This window comes from Mirounga angustirostris, unplaced genomic scaffold (genome assembly GCF_029215605.1).
Source record: "Mirounga angustirostris isolate CCGP_5_RB_7025 unplaced genomic scaffold, mMirAng1.0.hap1 SCAF_2, whole genome shotgun sequence".
NCBI classification, from domain to species: domain Eukaryota; kingdom Metazoa; phylum Chordata; class Mammalia; order Carnivora; family Phocidae; genus Mirounga; species Mirounga angustirostris.
Window position 1 is genome coordinate 36,779,200 of NW_026991710.1, and position 23,692 is coordinate 36,802,891.

Consider the following 23,692-nt stretch of genomic DNA (forward strand, 5'->3'; position numbering starts at 1 on the left):
GCACCTTCAGTTCTGCCAGCTCAACCAGTCTCATGGGAATTCACTATATGGCTACTTTATTTTAGTTCAATGAATAAATTTCATGATTTTGTTTTGATCATGAGTTTCTTAAGATACAGTTTGGCATGATGTGTAAATGCTATAGGCTTATGGTGCTGAGTGCTTTCAAACAAGACTACATCTCCTACTTCCAGTATTTTTCCTCTAATCACCATCTCAGAAGCACGAATGCTTTAGAATTCTCTGGAGCGACTGGAGTTCTTTTTCATCCTTGCTTGTTTTTAGTGTGTTTAGACAGTGTGCAACTTCTTGCAGCCATCACTGATTCACTCTCAAAGAGAAAACAGCAGGATAAGCCAGCGGCCGGGCACATGGACTGTGAAGTAAAAATACCTGGGTTTAAGTCAACTTTGTATGAGTTACTTTACATCTTTGAGCCTTGGTCTCCTCATCTATAAAATGGAAATGGAAATAATGCTCAGAGTTGTTGTAAAGATTAAATGAGTTAATATATGCAGGATGTTTCACACTGGACAGAGGACATACTAAATCCCAAATATGTGGCAGCAATCACTATTCTATTTAGGCATCTCTTCTTATTGCCCTGCCTGCACTGCTCCACCAAGAAACTGAAAATTCTATTTTTTTTACATTGCCAAGAGTAACACAGCTCTCCCCAAATAAGTTTATATAAGGGGCCATGAAGTTCTACAAACAGAAATATATGATGAAACATAAAGTAGTCCAGCAAAGATTCCCTTAGTTATTTCACTACGCTTTTAAAAAATTCTAAGTTATAGAATGAATCTATATTCTAGAGCAAAATTTGAATCCACAAAGGTAAAATAAACCTGGCATTTGAATGACTACATATACAGCAAAGAGATATGTAGCTAGAGAACAGCAACGGAATAAAGGATAACTCGGTTACATTTTTTAACTTTTTAGATTTTAGTTATGCTGCCATTTGATTTTTCATTTCTGTATCTGGATTTAAACCTGTCAACTTCAAATGCTTATTTTCCCTTTTAAGCACAGGCTTTAGCTCAACAGAGTAATGTAAACAATAATCTACTAATGCAAATATTCCAAGACCCTATTTCCTCTTGGCATTAGAGTCTCCGAAATAGTATCAGTATTTAATTACTATTTAATTGAAATTAATTGTCATATGACATTTAAATATAGTAGAAAGAACAAAAATGCATAAATCCATGCTTTGAAAAATAAAGAGAAAAAGGAAACTGCATAGAGAAAGAGACCTAGGGCAGTGTCCCCATTAACCACTGTGTGAATTTAGGCAAACCTCTGGAGTCTGAGAAGCCAACTTACCCAGTAGTGAATAAAGCTTAAGCTTCAAGGCTCCTTCCTCGGCCTGAGGAGGGGCCCTAGCAATTGTATTTACATTTAAATGTTCATAAAACTTGCAAAAGATATTTCAACTGAAACTGAATGTAATTGCCATCTTTTCCCATGGTGATTTCTGTCACACCTCCCCTTGTGTCAATTGGCACTAGTGTTTGTGAGCACTTCAGGAATCTGGCTAAGGGGAAGTTGAATTAGGCATACATGGAGTCAGATATATTGAAATGATTTTCAATAGCTTCCATTCTATTAGCCATCCCAGTGTACAAATGGCTTCCAAGAACACTCCTACTGCTCACTGGGACAATTTATTCAGCTCTGCAACACAAAGACAGAGACTAAATGTGATGATATAAATGAGTCCTTCAGCACCGAGCACTCAAAGTGTGTGGTCACTAAAGGAGAAACAAGATTGGAAATGAAAGGAGCTAGAAGCTAATCTGTGGGATTTTTTTTTTCCATTTATCAAACATTTCAATGTATAATTGAAAATGGGAAATATACCAACACCGTTCAAACTCACGACATCTCTTGTCAAGATACTCAACAATGCAGCATATGTAACTATGAACGCTTGAGGGGGGTTGGAGTTGAACAAAACAGAATTTATCACAATTACTCTGTTTACTGGCCATAAAGTCAGCACGTCTGTATGTAAAGACGTGGTTTATGCATCCCAATAATGAAAAAATAAATTTCGATCAATCATACAAGAAGAAAAGCTGAATTACCTTTGTATTTTTTTCTCTATAAAAAAATACTGCAAAATCATTTTAATAGGGAGAAGGTCGAGGAACTGCATTTGTTTGCTAGAGCTACCATAACAAAATATTGCAGACTGGGGGGCTTACACAACAGAAATGTATTTCCTCACAGTTCTGGAGGCTGGATGTCCAAACTCAAGGTGTCAGCAGGTTTGTTTTCTCCTCAGGCCTCTCTCCTTGGCTTGCAGATGGCAACCTTCTCACTGTTTCCTCACATGGTCTTCCTTTGTGAGCATACATCCCTGGTGTCCCTTTGTGTGTTTTTCTTCTTCTTCTTCTTCTTATAAGGAGACCAGTCAGACTGGATTAGGGTCTACCCTAAAGGCCTTCTTTTAATTTAATTACCTCTTAAAGGCCCTATCTTCATTCTGAGATACTTGGGATGAGAATCTCAACATGTGAATTTTGGGGGAACACAATCCAGCCCATAACAGACACTACGAGTATGTAGCCATAAAATGTAGTGGAAAAAAGTAACCTTTGTAGAAGTATGTCATTTTTATGGACTTTGAAATGTTTTTGCTATTTGTCACCTTTTTTAAATGTGCAAGTTGTTGTAATTTATTTTCTCATGTGTGAGAGAAATTCATTTTTGTATTCACCTAGTTTTGTATTCACAATTTATTTTGTATTCTTTCAGGAGAGCTGCCTGCCCCTGACACTGCATCGGATTCAGTCCCTACAAAACTAAGATCCACCTCCATCTCAGTTTCGATGTCTTCATAGAGTGTCAGGATTCAATTGACTAATCTCTAAAATAGAAATCATTTTATTGACATTGAAAAAGATGTCATGTCCATTTTAATATAAGATACCTACATTTTCAAAAGACATGGTCATCTCTGAAAAGTCATAGATTGAGATTCTTTCCTTAGAAGACCAAAAAATAAAAGGTTATTTTTTCTCCTAATATTCAACTGTCCTTAAGTCCAAACATTAAATTCCTTGCTGTGTTCTCATTACATTATATTTCATGTCTTGTTACTATTTCTCTCTATAAAGGTCATAAGTACAAAATTTTTAGATTACCAATGAGAAAATTTTGCCTAGTGACACAAACAAGATCTACATGGGCCTGACATTGCCAAGAAGACAAATAAGTATGACATTTTATCTTTCTGTATTATAATCTATGCATCATTCTTTAATGGGGCACTAATTGTATAAACCCTGTATAGAGTTTCTCCTAGAACATCAGCATGTCCTTGAATATGATCCAAATTTTGTCTCCCGCCTAAGAAGATAGAATCCAGAAGAGGAAATAAGCTGAATGACCTCAAGAGCTGTCCAGTTTGACAGACACCCAGGGGACTAATGAGATGAAGTAATTGGGTATCTAATTTATAAAATCCTCATGTTTTGCATTTCAAGATATCTCCTAACTCACACTCATTCAACATTCTATCATTTTACATTTAATTTCATGTTTGAAGTCACATAAAAGTAATGAAGCTTCAATCAATCTCACTTTCAACATTCCCTGAAATGTTGAGAAGAATTTAGGTCAGACTTTCAGCCGCTAAATGCCTCTCTTGTTTCATAATAATCACAGTTCACCTTCATTCAGCAATGTTTGAAGTAAAATATTTTGGGTTTCTTAGGACAAAGCTGCTTTGAAAAGCCTAAAAAAATTACAGGTCAAAGTAGATAACTGCAGTTTTATTTTTCTAAATTTATATTTCATGAGGCTTCTTAATTTAGATCTGGATTTCGACCTCCTGAGATCTAATATTCATGACCAAATATACCAGCTTTTGGCCCAACCAAAACAACAATAGAAAAAGGATTTAAAACACCCACACATGGTCCTAGGTTAAAACAACAAAATCACTTGCAAAATGAGCTCTTCTTTAGGGTCAAAGATCTGATCAGCCAGGTCTTTATAATCACAGAAGAGTAGAAGGAGTGGCCACGGCTACTTAGAGTCATTCTTCTTCTTTTCTTCTGTTTTCTTCTCAGGATCTTTACTCAAATAGCCCTACTTACCAAGAAGAAGGTGTTATCCAGTTTTATCCTAATGCAAGAAAAAAACTAGAAAGTTTCTTAAGGGCAGACAAGGTTAATGTGGTGATCAACTGATCAATCATCACTCTAGATATGAGTATTTTGAAGGACTTGCCCTGTTTCCTCCAGAGAACAAGCAATAAGACAGTTTTTCTCATCCCAAAGCATGTCTTTATGCTCTGAGCCATTCTCATAACAAAGATTGGTTGGAGAGAACTGGACAAGAGTAGAAGAAAGGGGTGGCCATGCTAGAAGACTGACATGTTATTTTGGCAGCCCTGCTTTCTTTGAGATTAACACTTCTATTTTGCATTTCTTTGTAAAATTACAGCTAATGAAAAAAAAATGTATCATGTCTCCTTTAGATTGAGACATTTCTGCTTTCTTCATAGTACCCTGGACTCCTCTTCCACTTCCCACACTGGAACAGCATCCAAAGATAAGGAGATGAATATACAGTGAATATCAGTTCTCAAGTTTAGGTAAAAAAAGGGACAAGTTTTTGGTAGTCAGTGCAGTACTCAAAGTATATAATGGATAGCTTTCATGAGTTAAATACAGCTGGGATATTCAACTTCAAAGCATAATTTTATGCATCGAAAGATATGGCTCTGCTCTTAAGTCAAACAGAATCTATAAAATATCAAATCTAAGAAAAGGATGTAGGAGCATAAATATCTAAAGGAATGACAACTTTAACCAAAAAAAAAAGTTGAAGTACAATTTTTGAAAAAAAATATTTATGATTCCAGTGAAGGAGATCCCATCTGTGCTTCTTGTCACATTATTTTTATTCTTAAATTTACATATTGTATTTACAAATGTTTCTGTTCTCAGGTTAATTTTAAGAGCTCAAGTTGGGTATTTAAATGTTTGAATTAAGCATAACAACTAAATAAATATAAGAACACAAATCTTGGATGTTAAATGTATATATATGACTATCTAATTTTTCTCCTTAATCGTCAGCAAACACTTGAGTTCAGTTCCATTTGTCTTAAATAGCCCACTAGACATATCCATTTCATATTCCAATCATCATCCCATAATTTTCTAAATGTATTACTTTTTCTTCCTCAAAAAAGTACTGCTTTGCATTGTCCTTACTTCAATCAATATTATCACAATCCTTCCAATTATTTAAAACTTAAATTTCAGCATCTTCATTCTCTCATTCAACTCTTTCATTCCCAAACAAGTTCAAAAGATACTGCCTTCAAAAAATCTCCTAGGGGCGCCTGGGTGGCTCAGTCGTTGAGCGTCTGCCTTCAGCTCAGGTCATGATTCCAGGTCCTGGGATCGAGCCCCGCATAGGGCTCCCTGCTCCGCGGGAAGCCTGCTTCTCCCTTTCCCACTCCCCCTGCTTGTGTTTCCTCTCTCGCTGTGTCTCTCTCTCTGTCAAATAAATAAATAAAATCTTAAAAAAAAAAAATCTCCTAATTTATTAACTTAGTCTAGGTTCTCATCATTCTCCTCTCAGTTGCTATGACAAACTCCTTATTCATTTTAATGCTTCAAAGACTATCTTTTCAATTACCCTGGTATAGTCACCACATTATTTTTTTTTTTAATTCAACACTTTCATCATGACATTCCATCAGCCTGGAATCAAATCCTTCAATAATTCTTCATCACCTACTGAAACAAGTTTAAACTTTCCAGTCTGTTATTGAGGATAACACTACCTAAATTTCTCTCCTATCAAACCCTACCATTATAATCAGAATATGCTCCTCAAGTCCTACAAATAACCCTAGGTCTCTGACTTGCTGATTTTCTATCCCACACACCACTCTCCGCACAAAGGATATTCTCCTACTCACGGCCCACTGAATCCTCATGCTTCAGAAGCTAATCTGGTCTCACCTCTTCTCTGATTTTTTTTTTCCCCTTATGTCATCAGAAGTAGTACAGCAGAGTAGGAAACACATACGCTGAGGTTTCAGGCAACTCTGAGATCAAATCCCAGCCCTGTCATCCATCCACTGTGAAAGGCAAGTTAAGTCCTTGAACCTTAGCTTCGTTATCTGCAAGACAGGCCAAAATAATACGGCCAACGAAAGATTAAATGAAACACTATATGAAAAGTACTAGCATAGACTAGTGATTTTACTTGGCAGTCTATTAAATACTAATCCATACTTCTAAGTATAATCATAAAATAGTTGTTAAAATTATAACCTTGACTCACTACATGATCCCTAAGTATTAAACAAAAAGGAAATCTCTCTCATACTTTTAGTGTTGCCCATACATTCTATGTTCTATGAATCCTTTGAAAATCAATAATATATACTTGGTATATACGTTACATTTAACTATAATTCTTTACTAACAACAACAAAAAATAATCCCCTCAAATGACATATACACAAACAGAAAGACAGGGTTTAATATAGTTAACAGTTGAGAAATTAGTATGATTTTTCAATCAGAAAGACCTGAATGGAAAATTTCTAATCATCCTTTCAGCGTTATGATTCTTCTAAGTAAAATGACTGACAAAGAATAAAGTGAGATTTTTATATATCCAAGGGGGACCCCCAAGCAATGTCTGCAGCTCTTCCAAGACAGAACTATCATCTGGTATAAAGCTGTACTGGAAGAGCAGTTCGCATCCCCTAATGGGCAGGAAGACAAGCTTCTGACTAGAGTAGTTTAGCTGTAAAAGGCACGGTTGTAGCCAGGTCAGCACCCATTTGGAGAAATTATGAGGAATTGATGGGGAAAGAGGGGCATTCAGAGACCAAGAAATAATGGTGAAGTGACAGCTTGGGAACTATCCTTAGCTTACACAAAAATAATCATTTTAAGGGACCTACAGGAACATTTCACCAACTGGATAGAAGTCACTGAGCTAGCAATTTCAACCATGTAGAAAAATATGCTCAAGAATCTGCAGCATATCTTGATGAGAACTGAGTAGTATATGGAACTATTGAATCGCTACGTTGTACACCTGAAACTAATATAACACTGTTATGTTAACTACACTGGAATTAAAATTTTAAAAAGTTATAAAATATTAACAACTATACTAAAAAATATTAACACATGTGGTATGCTGTGAGAGTCTAATGTTGAATTTTCAGAAATTTTGTAAGCCAGTTAAGCAAAATCATTATTAAACATTAAATTATATAAACTTACAATTAAATAAATTATTTTAAAAACAAAAAAGCAAAAAAGAATCTGCAGGGAGAAAAAAGCTTTCGGCAATCTTACTATTTTAGAAACAACGGAATAACCTTCATTACCAGTTTTCTAGTTTGTAGTATATTTTAAAACAGCAAGTGGTTAGAATAAATGATAGAATAAAGTGCCTGAGAAACCGAGAAAAAACCAAAACTGTCAGCTGAATGCCTGACATAAAAGACAATAGGAAAAAACTCACAAGAATCCAAAGCATAGGATTCTGGGGCTTTCATTGCAAGCTCCTTCAGCCTTATATGTATATTTCAATTGCTCCTGGGGCATCACTTTATTAATAGCACAATAAAATGACTAGTATTCTTAATGAGAAACCTTAATTTTAACCATTCTCCAAAAATCTCTTTCTAAAATGTGCTGCACAATTCCCTCTTATTACACATATTACACCAACTCTAATATAGCCTTTTTTTCTTTACGTTTCCTGAGACATTGCAATGAAACAGGTAAAATACGTAAACACTTTGAGAATAAAAAGTAAGATCTCTTTACTCTGTAAATTATATAGAAATTGTGTTCAAGCTAATAAGTACGGCCTTCTGTTTGTTGGAGCTCAGCACCACTCAGGATTAATGTCTAGTGACAAATATTGACTAAATAGAATACTAATCACAATAATGATAAACATGCATTGATTGAGCTCTTTCCATGGCTGAACACTAGGTCATGCTCTTTGCCTGTTTCATCTTATTTAATAGTCTCAATAATTTTTATGATATAACTACAATTATTATTCTCATTTTACAGTTGAGAAAACCAAAGCATACAAAGGTTAAGTCATCTGCCCACGTTCATAATGAAAAGGGAAAATGGCATATATGCTGTGATCCACAAATGTGGCATCTTCCAAGATGGCTGTACAAAGTAACAAGTGTTACATGATAGTTTCTGACATCAAACATGTTTAGGGAACTTAAGGTGGGTTCAACAGACTTTACCCAGGACTTCCAAGTGACTTTAACATCCCAAGGGTCACTAGGTCTCCAAGAACAGTGATTAAAATGTAGAATAATATTTAGTATATCCCACAATCATTTGATAACACATTCCATTTTTCTTAGAGCACCCTAAAAAGAGTATTTCTTGGAAGAAATTTGGAGAAACACTTACTTATAAAAAGTACAAAATGGGCGCCTGGGTGGCTCAGTTGGTTAAGCGACTGCCTTCAGCTCGGGTCATGATCCCAGGGTCCTGGGATCGAGTCCCACATCGGGCTCCCAGCTCAGCAGGAAGCCTGCTTCTCCCTCTCCCACTCCCCCTGCTTGTGTTCCTGCTCTCACTATCTCTATCTCTGTCAAATAAATAAATAAAATCTTTAAAAAAAAAAGTACAATAATTATTTTCATATAATCATTAGTTGTGACATCCTTGGTACAAAGCTAAGAACCTAATGTCAAAAAACACAATTTACAAAAATCTATGTTCTTCCAAATGTGGTACACATGGTGTTATGGGTTGAATTGTGTCCCCCAAATAAGATACATTGCAATTCTAACCCCTAGGACTTCAGAATACTAATTTGTTTGGCAACAGGGTTGTTACCAATGTAATTAGATAAGATGAAGTCATAGTGGAGTAGGGTACACTCTTATTCTGATATGACTAGTATCCTTATAAGAAGAGGACAGGAAGAATGTCATGTGAAGACACACAGACACACAGGAGAAATGCCATGTGATGACCCAGGCAGAGATTAAAGTACTGCCATTGCAAGCCAAGGAAAGCCACGGGCTGACAACCAGAATCAGATAGGAAAAGGCAAGGAAAGAGTCTACTCAAGAGCCTCAGAGAGGGAGAACGGCACTCCAGGTACCTTGATTTCGGACTTCCCCAGAAATCTAAGAGAACAAATTTCTGTTGTTTTAAGCTACCCAATCTGTGGTACTTTGTTACAACAGCCTAGGAAACTAACATTCATGAGTTACCATAGACAAAATTTTGATACTTTGAACATGGGACAAAATCTAGAATATTTGGAGTAAAGTATCTAGAACACCTAGAAACTCAATTTTCTTACCTGGAAAATGGGGCTACCAGCTCATACCTTACAAAATTATGATAGTGACTAACTGGGATATGGGAAGCAAGCAAGACATTCCTACATTAGCTACTTCATTCTATCAATATTATCTCTCCAGCCACCAGCCTTGAGTTACCTCATAAAGCTCCAAAGTTATTTTAGTGAAGAAAGAATAGATATTATAAATAGGTTCCCAACTTATATATAATTTCTCAGACACAGTATCCATAAAATGTTATGCATTAGCTTAATGGCCCAGAAGAGTTAGTACAACTTCTAAAAGCAATACATCTACTAGAAGACAGTATGGAGCCATATATCTTTGAAAATTAGCCTTCTGTGAAAGGGATTCCTACAAAATCTGTTTCTTTGATTAACTTGGTAGGCAGACCTTGGCCTAAGATTACAAATTTTAAGAGTATTTAATTGGATAAAATAGTCTTCAAGTATATAATGGAATGCAAAAGAATGCACTTACTATCTTGACATTCAAAATACAATTTAAAATTAATGTTATTTTTCTAGCCATATTTTCAATTAGCTAAATTATCTAATATGATGTAAAGCTGTTTGTCTAAGACTTCATGTAGATAATTTTTACTTATTCAAAGGGCTTGTCCAAAGCACATACACACACAAAAAAATACTTCTTTTCTTTCTTCTGAGCCCTTTCTCCCAGTTTTCTTACCTTGTCATGATCATGCTTCCCTGCTATTGCAATTTATTCATGAGTACAGGACCTATAAAATGAATAGATAATGCAATAAAATATTGCCTACATGCCATCTAGAAGTCACTCCTGGGTCAAAGATGCTCATTCTGCCTTTATATTTTGCTGTTTAATACAGTATCCTATAATAACAGTACCTATTATATCTCATCAGGTCAATGCAAACACATTGGAACACCCTCAAAAAGGAAGATTTATTGTATAATTTACCTAAATAGACAGTGAAAAGCATGAGTACATCTAAATGAGGAGTCAGATTGAAGTACTTGCTAAAATTTAAGAAACTCAGATATGTGCTACAGTAATAAGTAATGAATTAGCATCCTTAGAAAATGAGCAATTCCATGCAAGTGAATTCCCCAGGTAAATGAAACTTGCAACTTTAAAAGGTAAACTTTAGAAAAGAAATTCTCATTCCTACAGATGGAAATCTTTGAAATATATGACCTCATCTTCTGATTTCTAGTTGGTAAGTAAAAGAAGTACTTGAACTTCAATATAACATTAACCTATAAGGTTATAACCATATAAGGAATAAGATGAGTTATTACAGAAATCTGCCTAAAGGACTAGATTTCTCCCAAATCAATGCTTACAGAGCAGTCTGGAAATCTAATTATAGCATTGTTAAATGTGAAAAATGTCATTATGCAATCAGTAGTATTGCCTCGCCCACAGAAAGACTAGGTAGTTGTGGTAGACAGAATAATGCTTCTGGCAAAACATCCACCCTCTGATCCCCAGAACTTGTGAACATGTTACCTGACACACAAAAGAGATTGTACAAATGTGATTAAGTTAAGAATCTTGATGGGGAGATGGGTGAGGTAGATAACCAAGCATTATCAAGGCAGGCCCAGTGCAATAACAAGGATCATTATAAGTGAAAGAAAGTGGCCAGGGAATCGGACAGAGAGACAGAGAGGCAAAAACAGAGAAAGAGACAGACTGGTTTGCAATGTTACTCCGCTGGCTTTGAAGATGGGAGGGGACCAGGAACCAAGGAATACAGGCAGCTTCTAGAAGCTGGAAAAGCCAGGAAACAGATTGTCTCCTAGAGCCTTCAGAAGAAAACACAGCCCTGACAACACCTAGACTGCAGCCCAGTGAGATCTATTCAGACTTCTGACCTCTAGAACTGTGAGATGTACATTGTTTTAAGCCTCTAAGTTTGAGGTAATTTGTTAGAGCTGTAATAGGAAGCTAGTATGGTGGTCTTCATAGAATACTGAAAAAAAGAACAGTGAAAAAGAGCAAAAGATTGGGAAGATTTTTTACTCAGGATGACCAAAGTAAAGAGACCCTGAAGTACGCTAGTTATTAAAAAGGTGTACTCTTCTTGGTCGGGAGGTCTTGGGCTTTTAAGAAACTTGAATAAAAAATTCCACAAGACAATGTAATTACCTCTGATTTGCTTCTGTGCTCACTGTGCAAAAAGCTAATGACTGAATTCTCTAGGATATAAAATAGGAGAAAAAAGTGCTCTGGCTGGTGAATTGTAATTACAAATAGCATTGTCTCCACTATCAATGAGCCCAAAGTAGGAGATATCCCCTGATCCTGATGAGTCCATTTTAAAAGACACTGACAAACTGAGTGTCTGGCCTGTCACGGTTGAGGATTAGATGGATGGCCACTCTTTCTGAAGTCTCAGGGCCCTGTCATGATCCCTTTGTAACACCTTTATTTCACTCCCTTTCATTTCGACACTTCCTTGAATAGATACATTGTAAATTGTTTAAAATATTTTAAAACTGATTCAGGGGCATTATCACAGTAACATAAAGATAGCAAATATATTTTTAGGGCTTGTTAGGTACCAGGCACTATACTGTTAACTTTAACAATCATAAATGTCTTTTAGTCTTCAAAATAATTTCTGAGGCATCGCACAGGTGAAGAAATGATACTTAGAGCAGTTAAGTAACTTATCTAAGATCACACAATTAATAGTGAGCCAGAAATTGAATCCCCATCTGTCTGAACTACAAAGCCCCAAGCTCTGAACAATGATTATTATAATACAGTGATGTTGTTGGGGGTCACTTCTGGTTTTTCACTCACACAGCAAATTGACCCTGAGAGCTAGATTTCTGAAATTCATTTATGGTGTCTTTAATCAGTTTTTCCAATCTTGTTATCAGAATTTAACTTATAGCTCCCACAGAAATTAGGAAACAAAGCTTATTAAAAAGTATGTCCAAATTAGAGTTCATAGACTATTACTCTCTAGGAGAGCACTTTACATCAGCCTTGAAAATCATTTAAAAATAAAATAATATCATCTATCCTAGTAAATTAGTTACTCAGAAGAATTTGTCGCATTTATTTGTAATCATTGGTTGTGTGTTTTTCTGGTTAAATTATAAACTACTTGACAGAAAGAACCATGTATTACTTGGGTTTGTATCCCTGTCCAAGGCAAATCCTTAAGAAAAATCTCTTCCAAGAGACCTGAAAAAAAACACCAACAGCACCACTGGATAAAAGTCTCCTTTTTGTGGGAAGCTGGTGACATTAGCAGACTATATAAACTGTATCTATTGTGCTAAACAAGCTGCCTTAAGGTCTGTGTGTCTTTTTCCAAAACTAGAGACTGCATATTGCAATAAGAAAGAACACTGGGGCACCTGGGTGGCTCAGTCGGTTAAGCATCTGTCTTCAGCTCAGTCATGATCCCAGGGTCCTGGGATCAAATTCAGTATTGGGCTCCCTGCTCAGTGGGGAGCCTGCTTCTCCCTCTGCCTGCCATTCCCCTTGCCTGTCCTCTCTCTCTCTCTTTCTGACAAATAAATAAATAAATTCTTAAAAAAAAGAAAAAAGAAAAAAAGAAAGAAAACACCAAATAGTCTCTATATTCCTAGAAATTGCTTGCTCTTATGTTTAAAAAGAGATAAATTTTCTCTGAAGTGTCGCAGGTGAGTTAAAAAAATTATGTTTGAATGTCATCGAAAGACCCATAATTTCTACCCTCAGAAAAAGGAGTCAAAGCCTATCCCCTTATAAAAAGAGCCCCTAAGCCTATAAAGTATTTAACTTGTCTGCAAGGTAAGACATCATCACTTTTTAATCTCAGTCATTAAAAGAATAATGATAAACTGGAGCCTGGACCTATTGGAACAACTGAATAATTTCACCCTTAGACAGAGGACCAGAAGAAGTTCTAATCAATTAACTTATGAATATTGCTTAAACTATTTGATCAGAAAATAAATGAATAGTAAAACCATTTTGTCTAGTCTGCGTCTCTTGATATCCTGAGATTTCTGTCTCATTGTGATTTTAAAAATTAAAGCACACTGTTTTCCAGAAAGGCCCATCACCCTGACTTGAGCAAATTCCAGACCTATCCAGAAATGATGGTTATTAGCTTTCAATACACATGTGATTTATTAAATGAGTGAACAAATAAATGAATGATGGAAATGTAAATTGATAAAGTATATGACATTAGAGAAAAGAAAATCAATCTGAAGTTGGCTTTGTAAAGGCTGTGTTTAACTTATCTTTAAAATTCAATTTGCTTAAATGAATATAAACCACTAGACCCAAGAATAGGAAAAGCTGATTACAAATGTTAATTAAAATATTTAATTTTGCTGGCCATGATGAGCTACATGAAAAAATATTATTCACACCCAGATAATTCTCAGAGAACTGCCAGACAAGAAAGAAGTTTAATTTTGTGGCAAATTTAGTTAAACATGCTCTTTGCCTATTCAGCCATGCCTATTTAGTATAGTTTTGAATACATGTTATGAGATAAGTCATAATAGAAAAGCAAAATAAGTATGCAATTGTTAAGTATCTGTTTTCTAATCAAGAAGTTAAAATTAGTCTTATAACAGGCTTCCAGTTACGGAAAAAATAAGTCACAGGGATAAAAATACAGCATAGGAAATGTAGTCAATGGTGTTGTAACAACATTACATGGTGACAAATGTCAGTTACACCTGTGGTGTGCACAGCATAACATATAGACTTGTTGAATCCCCATGTTGTACACCTGCAATTAACGTTAACTTTGTGTGTCAACTCTACTTCAGTAAAAAAAATAAATAAAAAAGAACATACACAAGGGGCGCCTGGGTGGCTCAGTCGGTTAAGCCGCTGCCTTCGGCTCAGGTCATGATCCCGGGGTCCTGGGATCGAGCCCCACGTCGGGCTCCTGGCTCAGCGGGGAGTCTGCTTCTCCCTCTCCCTCTGCCTGCCACTCTGCCTACTTGTGCTGTCTCTCTATCTCTCTGTCAAATAAATAAATAAAATCTTTAAAAAAAAAAAAAAGAACAAACACACACAAAACTAATCTTATTACTAGAAAATAATGTCAATGACACTAATTGGGTTCACCTAACAAAACTGATTTAAGTCAGTGTGGTGTTCCAGGCACTGTGGAGGCTCTGGGTTTACAAAAAGTAAGGTATGTCCCACTCCTCAGTAAACTCAGAGTCTAGCAGAGCAGACAGGTTCAAACATACCTCGCCTAAACACACTCTGATGAATGCTATGATAGAGATCCTTTCCAATGACTGTGTGAGGACCATTAAGGAGTCACAGATTCTGCCTCATCATTGGAGGAAACCAGGTATGTCTCCACAGAGCAGACCACCTAAGCATCTGGCTTTAAAGGATGGCAAAGCAAAGAGGGGACATTACATGAACAGAAGGCAGCATGAGCAAGCAGAACAGTGAAACTAAATGGCAGCACTACAGAGGGTGAATAGATAGATATGGCTAGAACACAGGATTGGTAAAGGGCAGTAACTGGAAACAGGGCAAAAACTAAGCAAGAGCCAATGGTGGAACAGTTGAAATCTCTTCTGTGACAATAAAATGTGAACTGGAATACCATTCATTCATACATCTTTCTGACCAACTAGAACTTTTCACAGAGGTTTTAACATTTCTTGTTCTGTAATCTTATGGGTAAGCAAGGGGCCAGGCAATGTCAACAGTCATGACGGAAGCCAGAAAGGATCAGAGGGTTATTTTTGGAATCTATGGGAGAGGATTAAAGCTGTGGGTGAAAATAATGGAAAAGACACGAAAGAATCAAAACAGACCTTGCTGAACAACTGCAAGTGTATTACAGTGCTCAAGGCATGGTCCTTGGAATTAGACGTGACTTTGTTAGAATTCCAGCTCCCCACCTAGTAGTGTGAAACTTTGTGCAAATCATATTTAACCTCTTGGAACCTCAGTCTCCTCATCTGTTAAATGGTAAAAACAAATTTTTACTGTGTATTTCCTAAGATTAATTAAGATAATACACAGCACATGAACACACAGAAGATGATCCTAAAAGAGTCGCTATTCCTACTGTAATTTTGGATGTATACCCAGTTTCTTCACATGACAACCACCTTGCATATATCCCAATGTGGCTGTACTTAATAAAACTCAAATTATTTTATTATTCTTACTTTCAAATATTCTAATGAAATACATTCAAATACCCTTAACTAATCAAAAAATTGAATCAAGAATTCAAGGAAAATGATGGCAATTGTGGAAACATAATTTTAAATATTCTGAGTATCTATATAAAAACATAGAGTTAGTACATAGCAAAACTAAGAACCTATGGACAAAATTTACCAAAACTAGGTAACAAGATATTTTGCAAAGCCCCAAAGTAAAAGTGGGTGAGTTCAAAGCACTAACAGCCATATGACCTTCCTGGTTTCATCACTTTATGGAAAAAACAAAGGGAAACAATGAAGCCACTGAGAACAAAAGAACTCCAAAGTAGCCACTAGGTACTCACTGAAAAGTGCCACGGGCCAGTTATAAGAGCCATCACTGAATGGATGGCTTCTCCCCACTCCAATAGTGTCTCAAGATAAGGGCTGATAGAGCTAGAACAGTTTAATGGATGTGGCTTTTTTTTTTTAAGATTTTATTTATTCATTTGAGAGATAGAGAGAGCCAGCTCACAAGAGCAGAGGGGAGGCTCAGAGGGAGAGGAAGAAGCAGACTCCTCCCCACTGAGCAGGGAGCCCCATGCAGGGTTCAATCCCAGAACCTCAAAATCATGACCTGAACCAAAGGCAGATGCTTAACTGACTGAGCCACCCAGGCACCCCTAATGCATGTGGCTTCTAAAAAGGGACCTTCCAAGCTGTCTTTTTGATACTGAGGAAAAATTGTTCATAATGGAATCAAAACACAGCAGAATAGAGGCAAAAGGGAGAAAGGAATAAGAAAGCCCAAGAAAAAAGTAGCCTTTGGGAACCACGCCAAGAAATCTCAGAAAACAAGGCACCATATTATTTCAATGCTACACAAAAACTACCCACTATTGGGAAATCTACCAAATTACTCAGGTTCTTTAACAGATAAATCATAAGAGGGAGAAGAGGGAGGGGAAGAGGAATGAAGACTTTTGAGTATCACTTGGAGATACAGAGTTGAAAGAGCTTCTCTCCCAACCTTAAACAAAATGTGATGCGTATCTTAGTCCATCGGGCTGCTATAACATAACACCATAGATTTGGCAGCTTATAAACATCAGAAATTTATTTCTCACAGTTGTAGAAGCTGGGAAATGCAAGATCAAGGCACCGGCAGATTCAGTGACTCGTGAGGAGGATCCACTTACTGGCTCAGAGGCAGCCATCTTTCACCTTGTCTTCACATGGGTGAAAGGTGTGAGGGAGCTCTCTGACACTAATCCCATCCAGGAGGGCTCCACTGCCATGACCTAATCACCTCCCAAAGACCTCACCTCAAAATACCATTACATCAGACATTAGGATTTAATATATAAATTTTGAGGGGACACAAATATTCAGTCTACAGCAGTGAACAAACAGCAACTTGACAACTTGAACTTACTGAAGTCCTAGGTCACAGGGTAAGCAACTGACCCAAAATCTCAGGAGAGTCAGGTGCCTACAGGAAGAGGTGAGCAGTGACTTAATTAACCAGGATACATCTGGACAATAGGAAGACGAGATAAAGGGTCAACAAACTTTTTCTTCATAGGGCCAGATAGTAAATGGCTTTCACCTTTGGAGGCCATACAGACTGGGTCATAACCACTCATCTATGTCAAAAACAGTCATAGCTAATAGGTAAATGAATGAGCATGGACGTGTCCCAATAATTTATTCACAAAAAACACAGAGCAGGCCATTGTTTGCCACCCCTGAGCTAGATGATGGATCAGTTGCTGGAGACTGAGTGTTCACTGGCAAGAGAGAGTAAAGTTCCTGAGAGCTGTAAACATAGACAGAATTCACATCCTCTTCCAGGCTTCTCCCCCAGGCACTCAGAGAAAAGATCAGGAAAATCCTGAGGAAGTCTCCCTCGTGGAATAAAATAATAATTCCTAACAGAGCAATTCAGATAGTATTATTCGAGTTACAGGGAAGGATTATAAGAATGTCAGGAAGCTAATTAAAACCTGTCAGAAAATGAAGTCTCTAAAGGAACTACAATTAAACATTTAAAATAGAGTAGGGTTCATGGTCTTCAGTCCTTAGGATGGCACCTGTCCAGAAACAAAAATAAGCTGCTTTTTAGAAGGGGGGTAGGAGGGGAAAAAAACGACTGACAGTGAATTTCCAACAAAAAGGCAAGGGACTTGTAGAATCTCTTCATGAAGGTGTTTTTAAAATTATCGTTTTCTTTTTTCTTTTTTTGGTCATTTTATTATGTTTTGTTTGATTCAGATAACTGAGATAGCATAAGTGGGTTTCCCTGAAAGCAAAATGTTTCTTCATACCCTCTGGTTTTATGATATTTACTGATATATAGTATATGTTTCCTTCCAAGAAATAGAACAAATTTCTGAAGATAAGGCTTTGCAAAGAACCTACCCAAACAGTTCACAAAAGTCTCATCACAATATAAGCATGATAGGGGTATTGTATGACTCCCTATCACTTGCCTACCTTTTCTAATAGATAAAATGCTTGGAAATTTGGAAAAAAACATGCAACATCTGTTTCAGATGTTTCAATGTTTGATGCAACTACTATTGGGAGAAAGCCCAGAATCCTTATAGTATAGAAAAAAAAGTCACAATGGCCTGTTCATAATAATGTTTATGGTTTCCAATTTTAACTAGGGATCTCCTTTTTCTCTTTATTTAAACTATTCTGTGCTTAAGAGCAATTATATAATCTGAGCGTGAGCGTGCGCATTAAGTAACTGCTCCTAAAATATATGCCATTCATTCTTATTTTTTTTTAAAGATTTTATTTATTTATTTGAGACAGAGAGAATGAGAGACAGAGAGCATGAGAGGGAGGAGGGTTAGAGGGAGAAGCAGACTCCCTGCCGAGCAGGGAGCCCGATGCGGGACTCAATCCCGGGACTCCAGGATCATGACCTGAGCCGAAGGCAGTCGCTTAACCAACTGAGCCACCCAGGCGCCCCATTCATTCTTATTTTTGTTACTTAGAAATATGTTTCTAAACGTCTATGCTAAATGTAATTCACAGCATTCTTTAGCATTGAAATAGAAATCTCAAACTTGACATTCACATCCTTAACTTAGAACGTCACTCACTCCTCCTTAGTTTTTCTATCTACTTATTAGCCATTCGGTGGCTAATTGATTAGACCCCTCTCACCAAGGGAACAATAAAAAGTACTAAATTTAAATCTATCGAATTTTGTTATTAGAAAGTCTCTCAATTTAGGGCGCCTGGGTGGCTCAGTTGGTTAAGTGACTGCCTTCGGTTCAGGTCATGATCCTGGAGTCCCGGGATCGAGTCCCGCATCAGGCTCCCTGCTCGGCGGGGAGTCTGCTTCTCCCTCTGACCCTCCTCCCTCTCATGCTCTCTGTCTCTCATTCTCTCTGTCTCAAATAAATAAATAAAATCTTTAAAAAAAAAAAAAAAAAGAAAGTCTCTCAATTTAGAAATTAAAATATTTATAATATGAAAATATTTTTCTCCATTATTAATTGCTGGAGTGAATACCTTTGAGAAATATTTATTACTGTGATTTTCCATTTGGGTATGCAGGAGTAGGGGGAGGAGATAGAACCAACCCCCTAGCCAAGAAAGAACATATATTAGAATTCCTTGGAGAGTACATATTGTTTAAAGGAATTCTCTCCAAATTTGTATTGTGTGCTTTAAAAAAAAAGAAAACCATATCACATTTGAAGTAGAGCTAATAATTTTATTAATATATAAAAATTAAAACACAATACAACCCTGGATGCTTAGAACGCTGTTACATTGACAGAAATAGTAGAACTTGTAGAAGAAGGTGTTTTTAGGGTACAGTAGAATGAGACAGAAAGAAGAGGGTTTGGAGATGGGTCTGGCTAAGCTTCATCCCAACTGCCCTGCAGGTAGATGTTTTGACCCTGGATAGGAAGCTTAATCATGTTGAGTCTCAATTCTCACAGTAGTAGAATGAGAGGGACAATGTCCTCTTCATAGGGCAATTAGGAGATGATGAAATAATATAAAGGGCCTAAGACAGTACCAAGTACTTAGTTCATATCCAGCAAATATCCCTTTCCATGTTCTCAGCCCACGGTGGTAGTGACGGCTGGTGTTATTGCTGGGGCTGTTGGTTTTGGCTAAGAAAGAGACTGGCTTACGACTCTATTTTACCAACCATAAATTTGATGGCTTCAGTTTTCAGGTAAATGTTAACACTGATCTAAGTATGTGAATCTCAACTAGGGCGATTTTGCTCCCCAGAAGACATTTGGCAATATCTGGGGACATTTTTGGTTGTTACATTTAGACCAGGGAGACAAAGAGGCTGTGCTACTGGAATCTATTGGGTAGAGGCTAGGAATGCTACTAAACATCCCACAGCAAAGAATTATTGGACCCAAAATGTCAATAGCACTGAAGTTGAGAAGCCCTGACCTAAATTAATAAAGTTGATACATTCATATTGTTTCTTTGGTGAGTATTTTTTACACAAAGCAGGGTACATGCTTTTCTACTTTTTAGCAATTTTGAAAGTAAGCAATCACAACACTCTGAACACAAAATATTCCATTAGTAAAACAACTATGCTGTTAATTATTTTGTTAATAGTCAAGACATCAGTGAAAAAGAGCTTCTCTGCAGCTCATTAACTGACACAGCTGTGATTCCAGAGAATGTCTGCAAGTCTGTCTGCTTAATAAAAAGTGACCCAATTCCTCTGTTAATTTAAACTGGAAAAAGTTCTTGAGAATGGTCCACAAGAGACAATGAACTTCATCTCCCTTTAAAGGCAAACCCAGAATTCTAAAGACAAATGGAGAGTAAAAAGTTAGCTGAGAAAAAAAAGCACATAATATATGTACCATGAGATATTGTTTACTTGAATCATCAATGATGAAGAAATATAAGTATTTTTAATCCCATTGAGCTATGAACACAAGGTGAGCTGCTTAAAAACATAACGGAAGAGCGCTGTAATCAGCAGATCCATATCCCTTCTATACATTCTGATATTTTATCCTAAAGAGAAGTTTAATTCTTCTGCAGGTATTTAATGAAGCTTCTGAATGAGCCCTGTGACTTGATTTAATAGTAAGCCTTGTGACTTGATTTAACTTACATATTTTCAGGTGCTGATGGTAAAAACAATATATAAATAATATCATAATTTCATACTGAACTATACCTAATAAAGTTGTACTGAGTAGGTAATTTATATAGACACATTTATATAGGCTTTTATCAGACACTATCCATCATTAACCCAAACAAATAGGTTCTTGATCTTATGCAATGAACACTGTCTACTCTTCAGGTCCACAGAGACACTGTTAACTAATATGGGTTGGCGCATCTTTTCTAAAGACATATCTATGGCCTTAAGGGGACTCTCTTGGATCTCCCACCAACTCCCCCAACTGTTCCTCTGGTCCCCATCCAGTCTGGCCATGTACCTATGTCCGCCTCTCTGTACAGGAGCAGCTCCTGGAGTCTCACTTAATTGTTCTCACTCCCAGCCCAGCTTTCTCAGGGCTCTTTCTACTAAGTGACCCTGCTTTTCTACATTATTCACTAGACTCCTACATATACACACAATGTAAACAGCCATTCTCTCTTCTCTGTCAATTTTATCTCTGTGCTTATAAGCAAAAATTGTAGAGAAGCATGGGAAATGCAGAACAGAATAACATTTACAAAATGTTAAAGACCCCTAAATTCTGTTTAGAAAATACCAGCTGGGGTGCCTGGGTGGCTCAGTTGGTTAAGCGACTGCCTTCAGCTCAGGTCATGATCCTGGAGTCCCGGGATCGAGTCCCACGTTAGGCTCCCTGCTCAGCAGGGAGTCTGCTTCTCCCTCTGACCTTCCCCCTCTCATGTGCTCTCTCTCTCTCTCTCTCTCTCATTCTCGCTCTCTCAAATAAATAAATAAATAATCTTTAGAAAATATCAGCTGAAAGCAGTCCTGCTTGATATTATTGTATGAGGTTATCAGTTCATCCACCAAAAATAAGTTTAACATTTGCTTCCAACATTAACCCTGAAAAGCTAAACACACGTTTACATCATTTAAAATACCCCAAAAAGTCAACTCCAAAAGTTAACATGGAAATTATATACGGTTCTACTAATTTAATCATAAAGAATATCTACCAGTAATGTCGGTAATATTAAGAAACACTTCATTGTTATATAATTCCCATTATTAAGGACTGAATTGTGTCCCCCAAACTTAATATGATGAAGTCCTGACCTCCCATACCTCAGAATGTGACTATATTTAGAAACAGGATTTTTATAGTGGTAAAGTTTAATGAGATCATTAGGATAGGCCCGAATCTGACTGGTGTCCTTATTAAAAGAGAATATTAGGATACAGACGTACCAGAAGGACACAATCATCTGTGAGCCAAGAAGAGAGGCCTTAGAAGAAGCCAACCATACCAACACCTTGATCTTCTAGCCAGACTTCTAGCCTCCAGAACTGAAAATAAATTTCTATTGTTTAAACCACTCAGTCTGTGGTACTTTGTTATGGCAGCCCCAGCAAACCAATACTAAGATTTTGGGAAAAAAAAATTTAAAGGGAGAAAAGTTCCCACGATTCACAGTCTATTTCCACTATTAACTGTGATTTACTCATGTTAGTCTATCTGCATCCGAAAAGACAAAAGGTAATAGAGCAGGCTAAAGTTAGTCAGCCAGTCTTCCACTTCTCTTGACCCTAAATATCACATAACTATGCTGACATTAAATTAAGTCTGACAAAGCAGTTAGTTTTGCATTCATAAACAGAAGGACATATTTCATTTTGGCCTGGAAACAAAACGTTTTTTATTAATAAAAATGTAAGTACTAAGAGGCAGGAACTTAATCCTCAGGAGGACCTAGACTATATTCTGGTCACTGTCATTGCTTAATCAATAGCGGCTGCATGCTGAAAGAATCAATGAAGAGAAAATACTAGTGGCTTCCACTGACTCCTAACAAGATGGCAAACCAGCACAAGGTACTGCTTCTTACCTAAAAATCACCCTTAGGACAAAAGACAGAGATAATCATAGATCTAAGGAACCAATGTGAAAGCTATGAGAAAGCTGTTGTGGAATTATAATACCATGTGGCGGAGTGTGGGTAGGCACAGTACCTGAGGATTATTTTCAGAGAGACTCTGCTCTTGCCTCTCCTAAATGCTGCTTTGGAAGAGTCATTGTCTGTCCCACACCATTTGCCAGACAGGAATTAGCAGCAGCTGTTATCTATATCAAAGATATCTGATTCAAAAGCAATAAAAATCAGCAATCAATAAAAAGAAGAATTGAAAAAGGAAAACCAAGTAAAATACTACTAAATAACATACTTAAAAAGAAAAGAGAAATTATAAAAAAATTAAATGAAATAATGCATATCAACAAGTACAGGACACTTGCAAAGTTCCATTTAAATGGAAATTTATTTTAAGTGCATTCATCAAGAAAGAAGACGGGAGAAAATGAGCCAATCACCGAACTTGGACAGTGGGAAAAAGAACAGAGCAAATCCAGAGAAACAAGGAGGAAGAAAATAATAAAAACACTAACAAAAATCAATAAATAGAGAACAAACCACAAAAAAAAAAAAATGAGGAAAAAAAGGATTAAAAGCATAAAGGAGATTAGTAAGTAGAATCTAGCAATTCGTTTTGGGAAAGAGAGAGAAGGGAAAGGAATAAAGAAAGGGAGGGAAAGGGGAGGAAGAGAAGAGGGAGAGACGGAGGGGCAGAAGGGGAGAAGGAAGGGTGAAAGGGGAGAGAGAGGAAGGGAGGGGGCAGGGAGGAAAGGAGAAGGAGAGTGAGAGAGGGAGGAGGACAGGGAAAGTGGGAGGGAGGGAGGGAGAGAAGGAGGGAAGGAGAATATACAAATAAAAGACAGAAATAAAAAATATAGACACAAAAGAATATTAAAATAATAAAAGAATATTATGAGCACCCATACGCTACAAATTTGAAAATCTAGGCAAAACATATACTACTGGAAAGACACAAAATGTCAAATTAGTATGAAAGGAAATAGAAAACTTGAATGGATCAATAAGTATTAAAGAAATTTAAAGGGGCGCCTGGATGGCTCAGTCGTTAAGCATCTGCCTTAGGCTCAGGTCATGGTCCCAGGGTCCTGGGATCGAGCCCCGCATTGGGCTCCCTGCTCGGAGG

The 23,692-nt window shown here is 36.9% G+C and overlaps 1 protein-coding gene across 5 annotated transcripts in view; it reads right to left on the reverse strand.

Annotated features, from left to right (window-relative positions):
• Window positions 1–23,692, reverse strand: part of KCTD8 (potassium channel tetramerization domain containing 8) — a 237,490-nt gene that overhangs the window by 180,684 nt on the left and 33,114 nt on the right. The window contains exons 2-3 of one of the 5 annotated variants that reach the window (XR_008506602.2): window positions 6,067–10,103; window positions 2,949–4,107 (exon numbers count right to left, since the gene is read on the reverse strand). The exons of 2 other annotated variants lie outside the window; for them this stretch is intronic. The gene's annotated coding sequence lies outside the window, so the exon portion shown is untranslated. Of the gene's footprint in view, window positions 1–2,216; window positions 4,108–6,066; window positions 10,104–23,692 lie in introns of all 5 variants that reach the window. 2 more of the 5 variants (XR_008506600.2, XR_008506601.2) reach the window with 2 other exon arrangements.